The 17,998-nt window shown below is 43.7% G+C and overlaps 2 long non-coding RNA genes and 1 pseudogene across 2 annotated transcripts; 1 reads left to right on the top strand and 2 right to left on the bottom strand.

Annotated features, from left to right (window-relative positions):
- The first annotated feature begins 189 nt into the window (after positions 1–189).
- Positions 190–4,805, top strand: LOC138683489 (uncharacterized). The gene is made up of 4 exons (XR_011323004.1): positions 190–309; positions 3,623–3,894; positions 4,160–4,260; positions 4,619–4,805. It is a non-coding gene; the product is annotated as an uncharacterized lncRNA (long non-coding RNA).
- Positions 4,806–8,908: 4,103 nt separating this feature from the next.
- On the bottom strand, positions 8,909–9,592 carry LOC138683418 (transcription factor Dp-2 pseudogene; annotated as a pseudogene).
- Positions 9,593–10,681: 1,089 nt separating this feature from the next.
- Positions 10,682–12,721, bottom strand: LOC138683355 (uncharacterized). The gene is made up of 2 exons (XR_011322929.1): positions 11,980–12,721; positions 10,682–11,885 (listed from the first exon to the last, which is right to left on the bottom strand). It is a non-coding gene; the product is annotated as an uncharacterized lncRNA (long non-coding RNA).
- Between the last annotated feature and the right edge of the window lie 5,277 nt (positions 12,722–17,998).

The following is a 17,998-nucleotide window of genomic DNA, read 5'->3' as shown; positions in this document are numbered from 1 at the left end:
ATATGTAACACTTGACTGTATAAATTTGAAGTGAACTGCCAAATCAGGCACGCACGACTTTGGTGGGACTACCCCCCGTGCTTCCCAGCGCTGAATGAACATACCTACTTTACAGTCTCACTGATTGTGGAGTCTGTTTTCTGCACGTCAGTTTGGCGAGCCAGGCAGGAGACTCTCTGCTTGGCTGCGGGACCGACTGCGGAGCGGACGCCCCTCGGCGCGCCCCGAGCACTTTCCTCGGAGGAGCCTCCGCTGCCAGCCGCTCACCGCGGGAGCAGACAACAACCTCCTGAAGCCGCGGACCAAATGGTATGTGTCACAAGGGGAGCCTGTAAAAGTACGGGCCGTGGCAGCTGGTAAATCGCGCAGAGACATCTGGAGTGCAGCGTAGTCCCCGAATGGGAGGAGGGTACCCTGTATGGTAACAAGGGGGGATTTGCTGACCGATAGAGCGGCCGCTAGCGATCTTGGGGGTAGATCGAGCAAATCCGGGGTGACTGCTGCATCCCAGTATCGGGAGCCAGGACAGACCTGTCGATAACTGGTATATAAGAGGCAGGAGAAGGGTAAGCGCACCCCCTCGCAATTGCGCTTGGTACATTTTTGGGGTAAGCGGACCCCCTCGCAATTGCACTTGGTTTATTTTTGCAGCTGCTGAAGGTTGTCAACTGGAGCGATGATTGTATGAGGTGAATGTTTGGAAATTTAAAGATTTTGTGTATGTGAAAATGTTATGTTGAGATTTATATGTGTATATATGCTTGTTAATGTGTAAATGTCTAAAACTGTGGATTGAATGTTTGAGTAAAAGAGACACAGCTCAGCTGCAGAATGTGTGTGGAGTTCTGATCTGCAGTTTCGTAACTCCACAAGGGGTACGGCCGGAGACAAACGAAGTGTGACTCACTGATGATTTGGAACTTGAATTTATATGTTAGTGTTGTAATTGTAAGTTTGAGTTTGATTATCTTAATCATTTTGTGGCGTTGGTATAAGAAAGTCCCTGTATGGTGCATCGCATAAATGTGGGTATTTGAATGGTGTCCTTTACATCCAGGCATACATCCAGTGTATGCCCTCATATGTCCTGGAATGTGTGTGGTGTAAACAGAGGTTGCAAATAGATTGTGGAGGGGATATTGAATGCCCTGAGTGTCGGGTTTGGACTCCCTGCGATAAGAGGGGACGGGCTACATATAGAGTTGAGATTGTTTGTGGTTGGAAAGGTAGCTGAAATAGTGAAATTGCTGTGTGGAAAGGAAAATTTAATCCCGGAAATTCGGGCTGTGTGGGAGGAAAACTGGGAGAAGACTATAAAGAGGTGTAAGAGATGATTTGCATGGAAGCTTATTAAAAGGAGAAGTTATAAAATGGGAAACAATCAAGGGGGAATATTGAGGAAGAGTCCTCTGGGTTGTGTAATTGCCCACTGGAAAGATATTGTTGGGACCAGAGGTACGGAAAATAAAAAGAACCTTATTAAGTATTGCAATCAATGGTGGCCGTTATATAAGTTAGAAGGTGATGCTAAGTGGCCACTTAATGGGTCAACAGATTATAATACTCTATTACAACTAATGCTGTTTTTAAGGAGAGAAGGAAAATGGGATTAGGGTTCATATGCAGACATGTTTTTCACCCTCCAAAACCATCCGGAGTGGCAAAGGGACTGTGGAATGGTACCCCCCACAGGACCCCATGATGCTCGCAGTTGAACGAGAAAACAACAAGGAGCTTAGAGGTAAACTGAGGCGGTCTTGTTCGGCATGTAGTATTGGACAAAGATGTACAAAGACAAATAAAATCCATCAGGTAGCAGAACAAGATCTAACTAACTGATTTGTTTAAGCCTCCCCCTCGACCACAGGAACAGGATGCAGACTCGGATAGAACTCCAACCCCCCCCGGACAGCCCTGTATCTTCCCGTACTAGGAAGAAAACTACCTCAACAGCTTTACAAGCACCTCTCCAAGAGGCGGTGAGGCCGGATGGTGGGACGATGTTAATCAAAGTACCCTTTTCTACTGCTGACCTAGGGGAATGGAAAAAGGTTGCAAAAGATTATAGGAGTGATCCGGTAAGTGTAACTAAGCATTTCCAATTTATTGTGAAACAGCATAACCCTGATTGGAAGGATATACAGCTATTATTGGAATATATGACTGAGACAGAGAAACAGCTGATTTTAAAAACAGCAGGGAACTTAGCTGAAGATCATTATAAGATCACAGGAGGGGACATTAAGGAATATTTCCCTCTCCAAGACCCAAAGTGGGATGTTAATAGATCTGCACATATGGAAAGATTGCAGGGGTATCAGGAGTGGATTACAAAAGGAATGGAGAGGGCAATCCCCAAAACTATAAATTGGTCAGCTTTATATGCAGTCAAACAGTGTCCTTCCGAGTCTCCATCTGAATTCCTGGATCGACTGAGGGATGCAATGCGCCACAACACACCGCTGGATCCTGGGTCAGAGGTAGGAATACAACAATTGGTCTCCCTGGTTTTGGGTCAGTCTACAGGGGATATAAGGTGCAAACTTCAAAAATTACGCCCTACAGAGAGTAGGAATTTAGAAATATTGTTGGATGAAGCATGGAGAGTATTTAGTAACAGAGAAGAAGGATATAGGCAGGGGCAAAGAAAATTAATGGCTGTTATCCAGGAAGAAAGGAAGAGGGCCTAGACGAGACTTGCCCCGACTGGGCAAGGATCAATGTGCTTTGTGTAAGAAATTTGGTCATTGGAAAAAGGAATGCCCAAGGAACAAGAAGGAAGATCAGAGGGCTCAAACAGGAAGAACAGTAGCCTATGTGAAGGGAGACTGACGGGAACCTGGGGAATCTACCCTAGTGGATCCACTGGTTATAATTAAGCTAGGGAAAACACAACAAGAAATAGAATTTTTGGTAGATACAGGGGCAACATACTCGGTTCTGAACCAAGCTTTGATGCCCCTGGGAGATGATTATGTCATGGTGAAAGGAGCAACTGGTCAAAATGAAAAGGCATATTTTTGTAAACCTTTAGAATATAAATTAGGAAAACAGTGGGGCATTCATAAATTTTTATATATGCCCAACTCCCCAAAGGCACTTCTGGGAAGGGGCTTGTTGGAACAATTGGGAGCAAAAATTGTATTCAAAAAGGGAGAAATTACTCTGGAGGTAAAAGATCAGCAATATATTCAAATATTGAGCCTAACCTTAACCAGTCTCCCCCTAGAAGGAAACATTAACGAGGACATCTTAAACCAAGTGTACCCAGGGGTATGGGCTACCGATGCACCTGGAAGAGCAAAAAGTGCTCCACCTGTTGAAGTTAGGATCAAGGAAGGCCGAAAGCCAGTAAGAATTAAACAATATCCCCAAAAGAAGGAAGACAGAGAAGGAATCCGGCCAGTGATAGAAAAATTTTTGCAGTTGGGATTATTAAAAGAGTGTGAGTCTGAATTCAATACCCCTATATTACCTGTTCGGAAGCCCGATGGGTCATATCGGGTGGTCCAAGACTTACGGGCGGTGAATAAGATAACTGAAGATCTTTACCCGGTAGTGGCGAACCCATATACCCTGTTGACCGTATTAACACCTGAATTAACTTGGTTTACTGTTTTAGATTTGAAGGATGCTTTCTTTTGCCTCCCTCTCCATGAAGCCAGCCAAAAATTATTTGCATTTGAATGGGAAAACCCCAAGAATGGTCGAAAGACCCAGCTCACTTGGACGGTGTTGCCACAAAGATTTAAGAATAGTCCTACCATTTTTGGCAATCAGCTTGCAAAAGACTTAGAATCCTGGGAAACCCCGTCTGAGGAGGGAAAGCTGTTGCAGTATGTGGATGATATCCTGATCACCACCAAGACAGAGAAAGATTGTATAATATGGACGGTGATTCTGTTGAATTTCCTGGGACTTCAAGGGTACCGGGTATACAAAAAGGGGGCACAGGTAATGCAATGCAAAGTGAATTATTTGGGCCATGAAATTAGTGTGGGACAAACAACTTTTGGACAGGCCCGTAAAGAGGCAATATGCCAACCTCAGAGACCTCAGACAGTAAAAGAGTTACGGACTTTCCTGGGAATGACGGGGTGGTGCCGATTGTGGATCTATAATTATGGATTGCTTGTTAAACCACTGTATGCGCTGACAGCCACTGAGCAGAAACACCTTGAGTGGAATAAGGAGACCGAACGAGCCTTTGAGCTACTGAAAAAGGCTTTGATGTCAGCCCCGGCCTTAGGACTCCCAGATGTGAGTAAGCCGTTTCTTCTTCACTCCCACGAGAAGCAGGGCATTGCCCTGGGAATATTAGCACAAAACCTGGGTCCATATCGACGGGCAGTTGCCTACCTCTCTAAGCAGTTAGACACAACTGCAAAAGGTTGGCCTGGATGCCTGCGGGCGGTTGCAGCTGTGATACTAAACATACAGGAAGCCCGAAAGTTTACTCTAGGCCAGAAAATGACTGTTTTGGTGTCTCACACAGTATCAGCAGTACTGGAAGCAAAGGGTGGACATTGGATCTCTCCACAAAGATTCCTGAGATATCAAGCTATATTGGTAGAGCAGGATGACATGGAGATTATAGTCACTAACATTGTCAACCCAGCTTCTTTTCTCAGCGGGAACACAGGAGAACCGGTACATCACGACTGTTTGGAAACCATCGAAGCAACATACGCCAGCTGCCCAGACCTGAAAGACAGCCCCATGGAAAACGGGGAAACTTGGTTCACAGACGGAAGCAGTTACGTCCTAAATGGTAATCGACATGCGGGATACGCCATCACCACCAGTCAAGAGGTAATAGAATCAGGGGCTTTGCCCATGAACACCTCCGCACAGAAGGCAGAAATAATTGCTCTAACCCGCGCCCTGGAATTGGCCCAGGGCAAAGTTGTGAACATTTATACAGACTCAAAATATGCCTTTGGAGTTGTACACGCACATGGAGCAATTTGGAAGGAGAGAGGACTATTGAGTTCTCAAGGGAAAAATATCAAACATGCAGAAGAAATTCTGAAGTTACTGGAAGCTGTCCAGCTCCCTAAGAAAGTAGCAATTATGCATATTAAGGCACACCAGAAAGTGAGCTCAGATCTGGAAAAAGGGAATGATCTGGCGGACAGAGAGGCAAAAAAAATGGCCAAAACAAAGGTAAAAACAGAAGGGGCCTTAATTCCTGATAGGCAGATTTCCCTAGAAGGTAAGCCAGAATATACCAGGGAAGATCAGAAGCTTATTACAGATTTAGAAGGGTCATATAATGAAGAGGGGTGGGCTCATACCCCACAGGGAAAACTAATCGTTCCCTCTTGCTTATTATGGCATTTGATACAGGAGGAACATAGGAAAAGACATTGGGGAACAGAGGCTCTGTATAAACATTTAATAAGAGAAATTGTGGCTAGAAATTTATATACCACAGTAAGACAAGTGACTCAACAATGCGATCTTTGTCTTCAGACTAATCCTAAGAATACCCCCAAACTATAAATGGGCCAGATTGGAAAAGGCAATGGGCCTGGACAACAATGGCAAATTGATTTTACAGAACTTCCAAGAAAAGGGGGGGTATCGATATTTATTGGTATTAACTGATACCTTTTCAGGTTGGCCAGAAGCATTCCCAACAAGAACAGCTAAAGCTCGGGAGGTAACTAAAATATTAGTGCAAGAAATAATACCACGTTTCGGGGTTCCAGCAACCACGTCCTCTGACAGAGGACCACATTTTGTCTCAAGAATAGTACAACAAATTAGCCACCATTTGGGTATAGATTGGCAACTTCATACTCCATATCACCCCCAGTCAAGTGGTCAAGTGGAAAAAATGAACCACTTAATCAAACAGCAAATTGTGAAATTAGGACAAGAAGCAAATTTGACATGGCCTCAGTCTCTCCCTTTAGCCCTTCTGCATATATGAACAAGACTAAGGGTGAGGGAAGGACTGAGCCCCTTTGAAATGTTATATGGAAGACCCTATGAAATACAGAAAGGGGTGTCTGTGCAAGCTGGAGACGAAATTGTGACCTCTTACATGGTAGCATTGAGTAAGCAGCTCAATAAAATCAGGAAGCATGTGGCTGGGACTCGAGGGAGAGGTTTAGATGGACCTGTACATAATATACAACCTGGGGATTATGTATATGTAAAGTGTCTTACAGAAAAAACCCTGGAGCCACAGTGGGAAGGACCGTTCCAAGTACTACTCACCTCCTTTACTGCAATCAGAATCAAGGAACAGAACGCTTGGATTCATCACACCAGAGTGAAAAAGACACCCAAAACTCCATGGAAAGTCACCACAAAACCCGATGGACATTTAGTTTTTACGCGGTAATATGGGGAGTTGTGGGGACTCTGTGTAAGGCGTGGGATGAAAACCTGTTTGTCAGATATAACCAGGAGCTAGCAAAGGATATTAATGTATCAAGCTGTTGGATGTGTACCTTAATACCCAGACAAGGAGAAACCTTCCCGTTTATTGGTGTCCCCCTCAGAACAAACAGCACTAAAACACTATTGAATAGAACTGCCAACTAAACTTGTTTATATGGAAATGGTTCCAGAACTATAGTGAAGTATAAACTTGATCTGGATAGCAGAGACCCATATGATAATGAATGATACAATTGGTCTTGGAGATTAAAAGACATGGAAAGAGGCAGAGGGGGAGACCCTGTAATGATGCGCCCCCATTATGCCAACAGTTCTAGTTTTCTTGGGACACTGAATGGAACTTGCTTTTCATGTAATGAATCACACTCTACAGGGATAGCTAATACAGGATGGGGAAATCTAACAGGGAGTTGTTATCTTCCTCCTCCTCGGGAGCCGTCCAATCGTAATCTCCCTGACGGACGTTGGTACCTTTGTACAAATGGGAAGGCACATAAGAGTTTACCTATCGATTGGTGGGGAGAATGCACAGAGGGAATAATTGACGTGTGGAAAACAGACTCCACAATCGGTGAGATTGTAAAGTAGGTATGTTCATTCAGCGCTGGGCAGCACGGGGGGTAGTCCCACCAGTTGTGCGCGCCTGATTTGGCAGTTCACTTTATATTTATACAGTCAAGTGTTACATATACATAGAGTTTCACAATACGCCTATACATAGGCATTACCTATCCCCGCTTCATATTAAAATTAGCTCTAGGAAGTCATTTCTATAGTCTCCTCTCAACTGCGCTTGTGCAGTGCCTCCTTATGGTGGTCGTCTGGTGGTCGTGAAGATGAAGGCTGTATGTCTTCTTCATGGTGAACTCTTAACCTTCTGTCCCTGGCAGACTCAGTTGTCCCTTGGCATTTGTCCAAATCACAAGGCCGGTCTTGGCTGGTTCTTGGGGTCGACTGCTGCTTCTTATCAGGGACTATCTCCTGTCCCAGCCAGCCTCAACAATGCAAGCATTAAACATCACTTCTCATCCCCTTGGGCCATGTCTACCTCTACTGAAACTTCTTTAACTTCATTATAAGCTAGATAATTATTAAACAATTCTTATCCACATTCATATATCTACTATATCTGCTAAGGTTTCTTTGGTTCCCCGTCTCATAATAATCCCACAAACACTCCCTATCTTAGGAAAATTACAGGGAATATTCCGATCCCCATGGCACCACACAAGGACTAAAAGAACCTCTAACCCTCTTATAGAACGAGGCACCACATTCCACAGTGTGGTACGATGGCTTTTCCCAATGCTTGGAGTCTCTGAATTGGAAAAAGCAATAGTCAATGTATCAGCGGTGGTCGAGATTTTAGCCAATACTACTGCTGACACTCTAGGAAAATTACAAGCTGAAATTAATTCCTTGGCAAAGATAACGATACAAAATCGCCTTGCATTAGATATGTTAACCGCAAAGGAAGGGGAGGTGTGCGTAGTTATAAATCAAAGCTGTTGTGCTTATTTAAATGAAAGACAGCAAGTAGAGACAGATATTGGAAAGATTTGGGAAATTTCTAAGGAGTTACATCTTATCACTATGGATGACACATTGTTATAAATGAATTTAGTCCCAAACAGGATTCTAAACAAAATTAACAATTTATTAAATGAATAAAGGCAAGCAAACAGCGCTGGACATGCCGGGAGCTTCTGCTCTACCAAGACCCGCGCCGTGAAAAACAAGACAGCTTCTTTTATAGTCTAGCGTTCATTACATATTCATATTAGGCGTGTTCTTCTCCATCTCCTGGCTGTGTGGGTGCTTAGAAACTTATCTCTGACCAGGCTCCCCACTGTTCGCGCCAGACAGCAGACATCCTGTGTAACAGGCGACACCTTGCACAGCACCAGCTGCGATCATCAGAACTCAAACAAGTTCACAACAGACACCTCCCCCTCAACAAATGCATACAACAAATGGCCCATCAAGATCCCAAGCACTGCAATCCCTGAGGCCAAACACACATCCAAATGCCTCAGTTCTCCTCCAGGAACACTGTGTAGTTAACAACAAAACCGGTTTTGGGTTGGCAAAAAAAGAACGAACTATGTACATATCATCTGTCTCCTCCCGGCCTGCAGTTATACAAGGATCGACAAAATGGTTAAAGATTACATAGATAGTGAGGGACACATTTTATTATGCGGCCCTAGCATTGTTTATATTGACACGAATCAGATGAACATATTTCACAATCCCCCTTTTTTTTTTGGCATTGATTTGTGTTTTCTTTTCTAATAGTGTCAATACTTATCGAATTGGTTTCAATTTCGGATCTTCTTTTGTTTTTATTATCATTAGAGAATGAGTTGGTTTTTTCCCTGATTCTGGTATTCCTTGTATAACTGAATGTATTTGTAAAACAAGATATTAAACATGGAATAATTAACAATCCCTCAAGTACTTTCAATATAACTATAAAACAAGGTATTAAACATCAATTTTTTAAACAAGAATTATTAAGATTAAATTCCCCACAAACATCATTTTGTTGATTTCTTTGTATCAAGTTTTTTAATGCTATTTGTTGCAGCAGCAGTTCCTGTAGTTGGGCTTGTTTCTGTTTTATCCTTTCAACCCGTTTCTGTTTTTCTATCTCTAGATTCTGACATTCCTGAACTGGGTTTGTAGGAAGGCCAATCCATCTGATTTTCTTATTCTCTTTTGAAATTATGTTTATTGCTATCAGGATATTAAGGGTGTCGTAAACTCTCCGTTTCTGATTATAAGTCTGTGAATCTGTAGCTAGGTGGTTGTTAGAATTTGTGAATTCTGATACCAGCTCATCAATGATTTTATCTCCTTTTTTGTTTTTCTTACTTTCTGAAAAATCTGATTTTATGAATTCTCGAGTCCACTTTCTGTCCCCTTGGACCCAGCCAGAAGCTTCTGTTATGTGTGTCTGGGTGACCGTTGTTGGAGCCGGGTTATATGGACTCCCAATCAGAACACTCCCTGAATTGGTCAGTCTTTGTGATGTGTTTATGATCATTTGGGGTCTAACATTTACATTGATTGGTAATGTGATTATTGAAATATTCCCTTTTGTTGGACTCTGGTTCTGATCTATAAATCCTTTCAAGTCTCCATTTGTGGAAGTCACACCAACATTTTTTTCCATCATGTTTTTATAGTCCGTAAAACCATCAGATACTTCTCTTCATCTTTACATAATCTCTAAAATGAACATTCCCAAGTAGGACTAGAAGAGGTCCAGTAAGAGCCATAGTGGTCGGTGGTCACAGCCCAAAGGGGTTGCAGCCCTTGGCAGACCTTATTAGCCGCACCACCAGTTCCCTATCCGGTCTTGCCCTCTTCTTTAATCTTAAGGAGTGGTGGTTCTATAGTAAATACACAAGAACTCTAAACAATATACAAGAACTCTAAACAGGTATAATGTTTCCCCATCGAGGAAATTATGTATTTAAGACACCTAGAACACTTAGCTCTTAGAAATAAACAGCATGGGAGTAACTTCAATGAAATTTTCACAGCAACTTAGCTTATGTTTTTGGGCTCAAATTTCTCTATGTTCTTCTGATGGTTAGCTTAGTTTCTCCAGGCTCAGATGTGACTTTTCACTCCTTCACTGGACCTTTCACTTGTGACGCATGTGTCCACCCTGTTTCAGCAGTCCTTATGGCCGTTTCTGTAGTTAATAAAACAAGAAAAGGTCCTTCCCAAAGGGGATGTAAATTTCCCTCTTTCCATGTTTTTATAAGAACTTTATCTCCTGGTTCCAGCTGATGAATTGTAAATCCTAAAGGTGGTGTTTGGGCCATCACCCCAATTTCTCTTAACTCTTTTAATCTTTTTCCAATAGTAATTATATATTTCTGGATATTATGATCTTCAACCACGTTATTCCCCAGAGGCATTCCTTGAAAATAAGGCATGTCATATAACATTTCATATGGCGATAATCCAGTCTCACTGTGTGGTTTAGTTCTTATATTTAAAAGTGCCAATCGTAAGCATTTTGTCCAGGGCATCTGTGTTTCAATCATCAATTTAGTCAGTTGTTGTTTGATTGTTTGATTCATTCTTTCTACTTTCCCCGAGCTTTGTGGATGCCATGGGGTGTGATATTCCCACTGAATGCCTAATGATTGACATAATAATTTTATTATTTTAGGTGTAAAGTGTGTGTCCTGATCAGAGTCAATGTACTGGATTATCCCCTATCTGGGTATCAGGTGTTCTAATAAAGTTTTTACCACCATCTGTGCAGTAGCTCGTGCTACAGGGTGAGCTTCTACCCATTGTGTTAAATGATCTACTATTACCAATAAATATTTTATCCTGCCTGCCTTGGGTAATTCAGTGAAATCAACTTGTATTTTCTCAAAAGGTCTGTAAGCCGTTTTTCTCCTTCCTGTGGCTGCTTGTCGATTGATTTTTAAAATGTTATGAATGTTACTAGGGTTTAGTATATCTCTGCATATTAGCATTCTATATGTCATATCCCATAAGTAACTCTTCAATAGATACTGTCTCACATTCATTATTGACAAGTTAAGCAGCCTTGTGTATATATAAATTTTCATTTGTTCTTTTTAAGTTAATAGATTTAATGAAATATTTTCAAAATATGTACAACAACAACTACCAAAGTTAACATTTGAAAAAGATGCTGTTATAAATACCTGTGAGACAACATATAACAGCCATACGAATTGGTTTTTACCTTAATCGCTTACAGTCCTTTTCCAAATCAAATAAGAAGCAAGTAAATAGTTTGAAATAGTTATATATTTTTTTTAACAATTTGAAATGAGTATTACTTTTCAGATAGCTAGTAAAGTCTTTTAATTTTGTCCATAAACACAATTAAGTATTAACACAGGACTGTATAGTGTTTATATTCTTATTAACTTGCCAACAAGAATAGTTTATTGGCAACCTTAAATATTCAGAGGCAAAACACGATTCCTTGGCACAGAGGCTTTACAGCAGAGCAACATATTTTCTCCTTAGAACTATTATATAGGAACACAAAGAAAATTACTATGTTAATTTTAGTGACCTGAGTCCTCAGGGCTGTTTCCTGGGCCTCTCTATCTGACAAATTATTCTCTCTGATTCGGTAATTTAATGTCTTTTGATGTCCTCTTATATGTATCACTGTTATCTCCTTTGGTTCTCTTAATGTTCTTAAAATTTTTGTTATTAATTCCTGATGTATAAGATTCTTCCCTTGAGTATTAATTAAACCTTTTTCTTTCCAAATTTTTCCAAAAGTGTGAACTACTACTTTTTTTTTTTTTTGTAATCTGTAAATATAGTCCTATTTTTTTCCTTTAATAATTCCAGGGCCCTATATAGGGCATACAGCTCACAAGCTTGAGCTGACCATGATGGGCTTAGAGGTTCTGATTCCACAGGTTTTAAGTCCTTATTAATTATTGTATATCCTGATTTTTTTCTTCTTTCCACTATTCGGAAGGAGCCATCCACAAACAGTGTCTCTCCCTTTTCTAATTCGGTATCTCTTAAATCCGGTCTCACCTTAGTCTGGGTCTCAATTACCTCTAAGCAGTTATGTTGTAATTTCTCCGATGGTTTTCCAAACAAAAAATGTGCTGGACTCTGAGCAGAGGTTGCCCTCAGTTCTAAATTAGGGGAGTCAATCAATATTGTTTCATATTTTAGGATCCGGCTATCTGTTAGCCATTTTTCCACTTTCTGTTGTAAATACTTCTGACATTATGTGGAGTATACACTTTTAAAGGGGTACTAAAGGCAATCTTTCTAACTTCCTCTATTAATAACGCCGTAGTGACCAAAGCTTGGAGACAAATAGGCCATTCTCTACTTATTGGATTAAGTAATTTAGAACAATACTCCACGGGTTTCTTAATTCTTGTCCAGTCTTGAGCAAGGACTATTCATAAAGAGATAAAAAAGGTTGGGTTTTTTTTTTTTTTTTAGATCTGTGAGGCTTAATACAGGTGTCTGTATTAATGCCCTTTTTATTTTCTCAAATTTCTGATCATCTTCTGCAGACCATTTAAGTTGATTATTAGTTAGCTTTTAATTTTACCTTTTCACTGTAGCTTTCAAGCCATGGTCTACAATATCTTAGTAATCCCAATATTTGTCGAATTTCCTTTTTAGTTTGTGGGGGTTTAACAATTTAATAGTCGTTTCTCGGGTTCCTTCTTCAGTTTCTCCCGTTATTAATAGATTGCCCACATATTGTAATAACTTTACCTCCCTGGGTAAAATGAAATCTTAAAATTTTCTCTAAAGTTTGTGTCCTGGGTTCAGCTGGGATAGAGTTAATTTTTTACAGGAACCTGGGAGGTGGGGGGCATAGCCGGGGCAGCTGACCTGAACTGGCCAAGGAGCTATTCCATACCATGTGACATCATGCTCAGTATATAAAGGGGGAGCGGGCCGGGGGGTGGGCTCTTCTTTTCGGTGGGGGAAGTGGCAGAGCGTCGGGTCCCGGGTGGTGAGCAGTTGCACTGTGCATCACTCTTTTTGTATACTTTTTCATTAGTACCGTTGTTGTTGTTGCAATTTCTTTGTGTTGTTCCAGTAAACTGCCTTTATCTCAACCCTCGAGGTTCCAGGTTTGGTTTTTTTTTTCCTCTCCTCCGTCTTCCCCCCATCCCACCGGAGGGGGGCGGGAGGAGTGAGCGAGCGGCCGCGTGGTCCTTTGTTACCGGCTGGGCTGAAACCACGACAGTCCTTTTTGGCGCCTGAACAGGGGCACGAAGGGTTGAGATAACGACAGATCTGGCCAGAGCGTGTTGAAACAAATTTGTCATACGCATTTCTTATACTAGATAAATAGATGTTAGTCACAATGTTGATTCAGCTGTTTACATGGTGGCGTTTTGTAAGTTCTTATATGCTTTATGTATTGCCTGTAGTTGCGTATCTCATCTCTGGGAGAGTGATTGGGATTATCATTTTGCTGTACTGGGCAATGTCGACTTGTGAAATGATTACATCACTGGTCATGAGGTTAAGCTGTTATCTGTATGAGGCAGTGATATCATTTCCAGACTTTGGGCACCTTCTGTCAGATTTTATTGGTAATTACACCCAACCCATGGGGAAGTCAGGGGGGGATACTTCCCCCCATCCGTTCCCCTCCCTTTTCTCTTTCCAACTAATTACAACAGTTTTCGAGAATTTTGAATATCCTTGGGATGCGCAAGCCTGTGTGCTGTTAGTGCTATGCCTCCTGACTATGTTTCAGGTCTTGTCTAGGGCTACAAAGAGGCTCTTTAAGAGTACCACCCAGAGATCTGTCCCAAAGCTGGATATTCATGGGTGGCACGGCGTGTGGGAGGATGTGGGCAGGTATCTAGAGAACTTCTCACCTCCAGTGACTTGGAAGTTCACTCCCGAACAACTGCAGAACCCTCATGAAGTGATAGAATTTTTGAAAGGAAAATGCTGTGGCTATCCCAGAGACACACAACTCACTACACTGTGCTGGGCCCTGGCCGGTATCTACCAAACCCTGCTTGATACTATGCAGCACCCCCAGGGGGAAAAGGGGGAAAAGATGGAAAACAAGACAACATGCACCGTGGCTGCCCCAACCCCGACAACATGCACCGTGGCCGCCCCTACCACGACAACAGGTACCATGGCTGCCCCTACCCCGGTGACAGATACTGCCACTAAACCAGAGAACCAACCTGTGCCAGTATCAGTTGCCCCTGTACAGAAAAAGAAACACACAAAGAAATCAGTTCGCTCAGTGAGAGATGAAGATGAACCAGGGTCATCGCGAGAACAGGAGGAAGAGGCAGAACCTGAAATAATTACCCGATCTCTATCCCTGAGTGAGTTGCGTGACATGCGAAAAGATTTTAGCCGCCACCCAGGTGAGCACATTGTTACCTGGCTGCTCCGATGCTGGGATAATGGGGCTAGTAGTGTGGAATTAGAGGGTAAGGAAGCCAAGCAGTTGGGATCTCTGTCTAGAGAAGGGGGTATCGACAAGGCGATTGGGAGAAAAACACAAGTCCTCAGCCTCTGGAGGCGACTTCTGTTAGGTGTAAAGGAAAGATAACCCTTTCAGGGATGAAGTTACATGTCACCAAGGCAAGTGGACCACCATGGAGAGAGGTATCCAGTACCTGAGGGAATTAGCCGTGCTGGAGGTGATTTATAATGATCCAGAAAATGCGCAGTCACCCACAGATCCAGATGAAGTCCAATGCACACAACCGATGTGGCGGAAGTTTCTACAAAGTGCACCACCAACCTATGCCAACTCATTGGCAGTAATGTCCTGGAAAGAAGGCTATGGACAAACGGTGGATGAATTGGCTGTCCAACTCCGGCAATATGAAGGAAGTCTCTCTTCCTCCCTACGGGCCTGTGTCTCAGCTGTAGAGGAATTGTCCCGAGAGTTCCAGCAATTCAAAGTAGATATGTCCTCCTCCTCACCTGTACAGGCCCGCATTGCAGTTATTGGGAGTAAGCGTTCCTCTGCCCAAGAGAGAGGAGAGAGAAAGTACACACGACGGGCTAACCTGTGGTTTTACCTGCGTGACCATGGAGAGGACATGAGGAAGTGGGATGGAAAACCTACCTCAGTCTTGGATTCACGGGTATGGGAGTTGCGAGAAAAAGCAACCAGAAAAGAAGATTCTTCTTGGAAAACTGCTGCTCCAGTTTCCCGTGAGCAGTCCCCCGGGCGCAGTAGATGGGCCGATCTCATTTCTGATCCTCTTGAAGGGACTTCTGATTCACATGTGCAAAAAGTGGGTAACAGATATTCTAACCAGGATTAGAGGGGCCCTGCCTCCAGCCAGGTGGAGGAGAGGGACAACCGAGTCTACTGGACAGTGTGGATTCGATGGCCTGGCACGTCAGACCCACAGGAATATAAGGCTCTAGTAGACACTGGTGCACAATGTACCCTAATGCCATCAAGTTATAAAGGGGCAGAACCCATCTGTATCTCTGGTGTGACAGGGGGATCCCAAGAGCTAACCGTATTGGAAGCCGAAATGAGTCTAACCGGGAATGAGTGGCATAAACACCCCATTGCAACTGGCCCAGAGGCCCCGTGCATCCTTGGTATAGATTATCTCAGAAGGGGGTATTTCAAGGACCCAAAAGGGTACCGTTGGGCCTTTGGTATAGCTGCATTGGAGACGGAGGAGATTGAACAGCTGTCTACCCTGCCTGGTCTCTCCCAGGACCCTTCGGTTGTGGGGTTGCTGAAGGTTGAAGAACAACAGGTGCCAATTGCTACCACGACGGTGCACCGGCGGCAATATCGCACCAACCGAGACTCCCTGATCCCCATCCATAAGCTGATTTGCCAATTGGAGAGCCAAGGAGTGATCAGCAAGACTCACTCACCCTTTAATAGTCCCATATGGCCCGTGCGGAAATCTAATGGGGATTGGAGACTAACAGTAGATTATCGTGGGCTGAATGAAGTCACGCCACCGCTGAGCGCTGCTGTGCCAGATATGTTAGAGCTTCAATATGAACTGGAATCAAAGACAGCTAAGTGGTATGCCACAATTGACATTGCTAATGCATTTTTCTCCATTCCTTTGGCAGCGGAGTGCAGGCCACAGTTTGCTTTCACTTGGAGGGGTGTCCAGTACACCTGGAATCGACTGCCCCAGGGGTGGAAACACAGCCCCACTATTTGCCATGGACTGATCCAGACTGCACTAGAAAAAGGTGAAGCTCCAGAGCACCTGCAATATATTGATGACATCATCATATGGGGCAGCACGGCAGAAGAAGTTTTTGAGAAAGGGAAGAAAATAATCCAAATCCTTTTGAAGGCTGGCTTTGCCATAAAAGAAAGTAAGGTCAAGGGACCTGCGCAGGAAATCCAGTTCTTAGGAGTAAAATGGCAAGATGGGCGTCGTCAGATCCCTGCGGACGTGATCAACAAAATAGCAGCTATGTCCTCACCGACTAATAAAAAGGAAACACAGGCTTTCTTAGGTGTTGTGGGCTTTTGGAGAATGCATATCCCAAATTACAGTCAAATTGTAAGTCCTCTCTACCAAGTTACCCGGAAGAAGAACGATTTTAAATGGGGGCCTGAGCAACAACAAGCCTTTGAACAAATTAAGCGGGAGATTGTTCATGCAGTAGCTCTTGGGCCAGTCCGGACAGGACCAGATGTTAAAAATGTGCTCTACACTGCAGCTGGGGAGAATGGCCCTACCTGGAGCCTTTGGCAGAAAGCACCTGGGGAGACCCGAGGCCGACCCCTGGGGTTTTGGAGTCGGGGATATCGAGGATCCGAGGCTCGCTATACTCCAACTGAAAAAGAGATATTGGCAGCATATGAAGGAGTTCGAGCTGCTTCAGAAGTGGTTGGTACTGAAACACAGCTCTTCTTAGCACCCCGACTGCCAGTGCTGGGCTGGATGTTCAAAGGGAAAGTTTCCTCTACACATCACGCGACTGATGCCACGTGGAGTAAGTGGATTGCACTGATCACACAACGGGCTCGCATAGGAAACCCCAGTCGCCCAGGAATTTTAGAAGTGATCACGGACTGGCCAGAAGACAAAGACTTTGGAATGTTGCCAGAGGAGGAGGTGACACGGGCTGAAGAGGCCCCGCTGTATAATAAACTGCCAGAAAATGAGAGGCAATATGCCCTGTTTACTGATGGGTCCTGTCGCATCGTGGGAAAACATCGGAGGTGGAAGGCTGCTGTATGGAGTCCTACACGACTAGTTGCAGAAACTGCTGAAGGAGAAGGTGAATTGAGTCAGTTTGCGGAGGTGAAAGCCATCCAGCTAGCATTAGATATTGCTGAAAGAGAAAAGTGGCCAGTGCTCTATCTCTATACTGACTCATGGATGGTGGCAAATGCCCTATGGGGGTGGCTACAGCAATGGAAGAAGGGCAACTGGCAACGCAGAGGTAAACCCATTTGGGCTGCCGCACTGTGGCAAGATATCGCTGTTCGGATAGAGAAGCTAGTGGTAAAAGTACGTCACATAGATGCTCATGTACCCAAGAGTCGGGCCACTGAAGAACATCAAAACAATCAGCAGGCAGATCAGGCCGCCAAGATTGAAGTGTCTCAGGTGGACCTGGACTGGCAACGTAGGGGTGAGCTATTTATGGCTCGGTGGGCCCACGATACCTCAGGCCATCAGGGGAGAGATGCAACATATAGATGGGCTCGAGATCGAGGGGTGGACTTGACCATGGACACTATCGCACAGGTCATCCACGAATGTGAAACATGTGCCGCAATTAAGCAAGCCAAGCGGCAAAAACCCCTGTCGCATGGGGGGCGATGGCTGAAATATAAACAGTGGGAGGCCTGGCAGATTGACTATATCACACTCCCACGAACACACCAAGGCAAGTGCCATGTGCTTACAATGGTGGAAGCAACCACTGGATGGCTGGAAACATACCCTGTGTCCCATGCCACTGCCCAGAACACTATTCTGGGCCTTGAAGAGAAAATTTTATGGCAACACGGCACCCCAGAAAGAATCGAGTCGGACAACGGGACTCACTTCCGAAACAACCTCGTAGATACCTGGGCCAA

Source organism: Haliaeetus albicilla, chromosome W (assembly GCF_947461875.1).
Source record: "Haliaeetus albicilla chromosome W, bHalAlb1.1, whole genome shotgun sequence".
Classification (NCBI taxonomy): domain Eukaryota; kingdom Metazoa; phylum Chordata; class Aves; order Accipitriformes; family Accipitridae; genus Haliaeetus; species Haliaeetus albicilla.
This window is presented reverse-complemented; position numbering and strand designations above follow the sequence as displayed.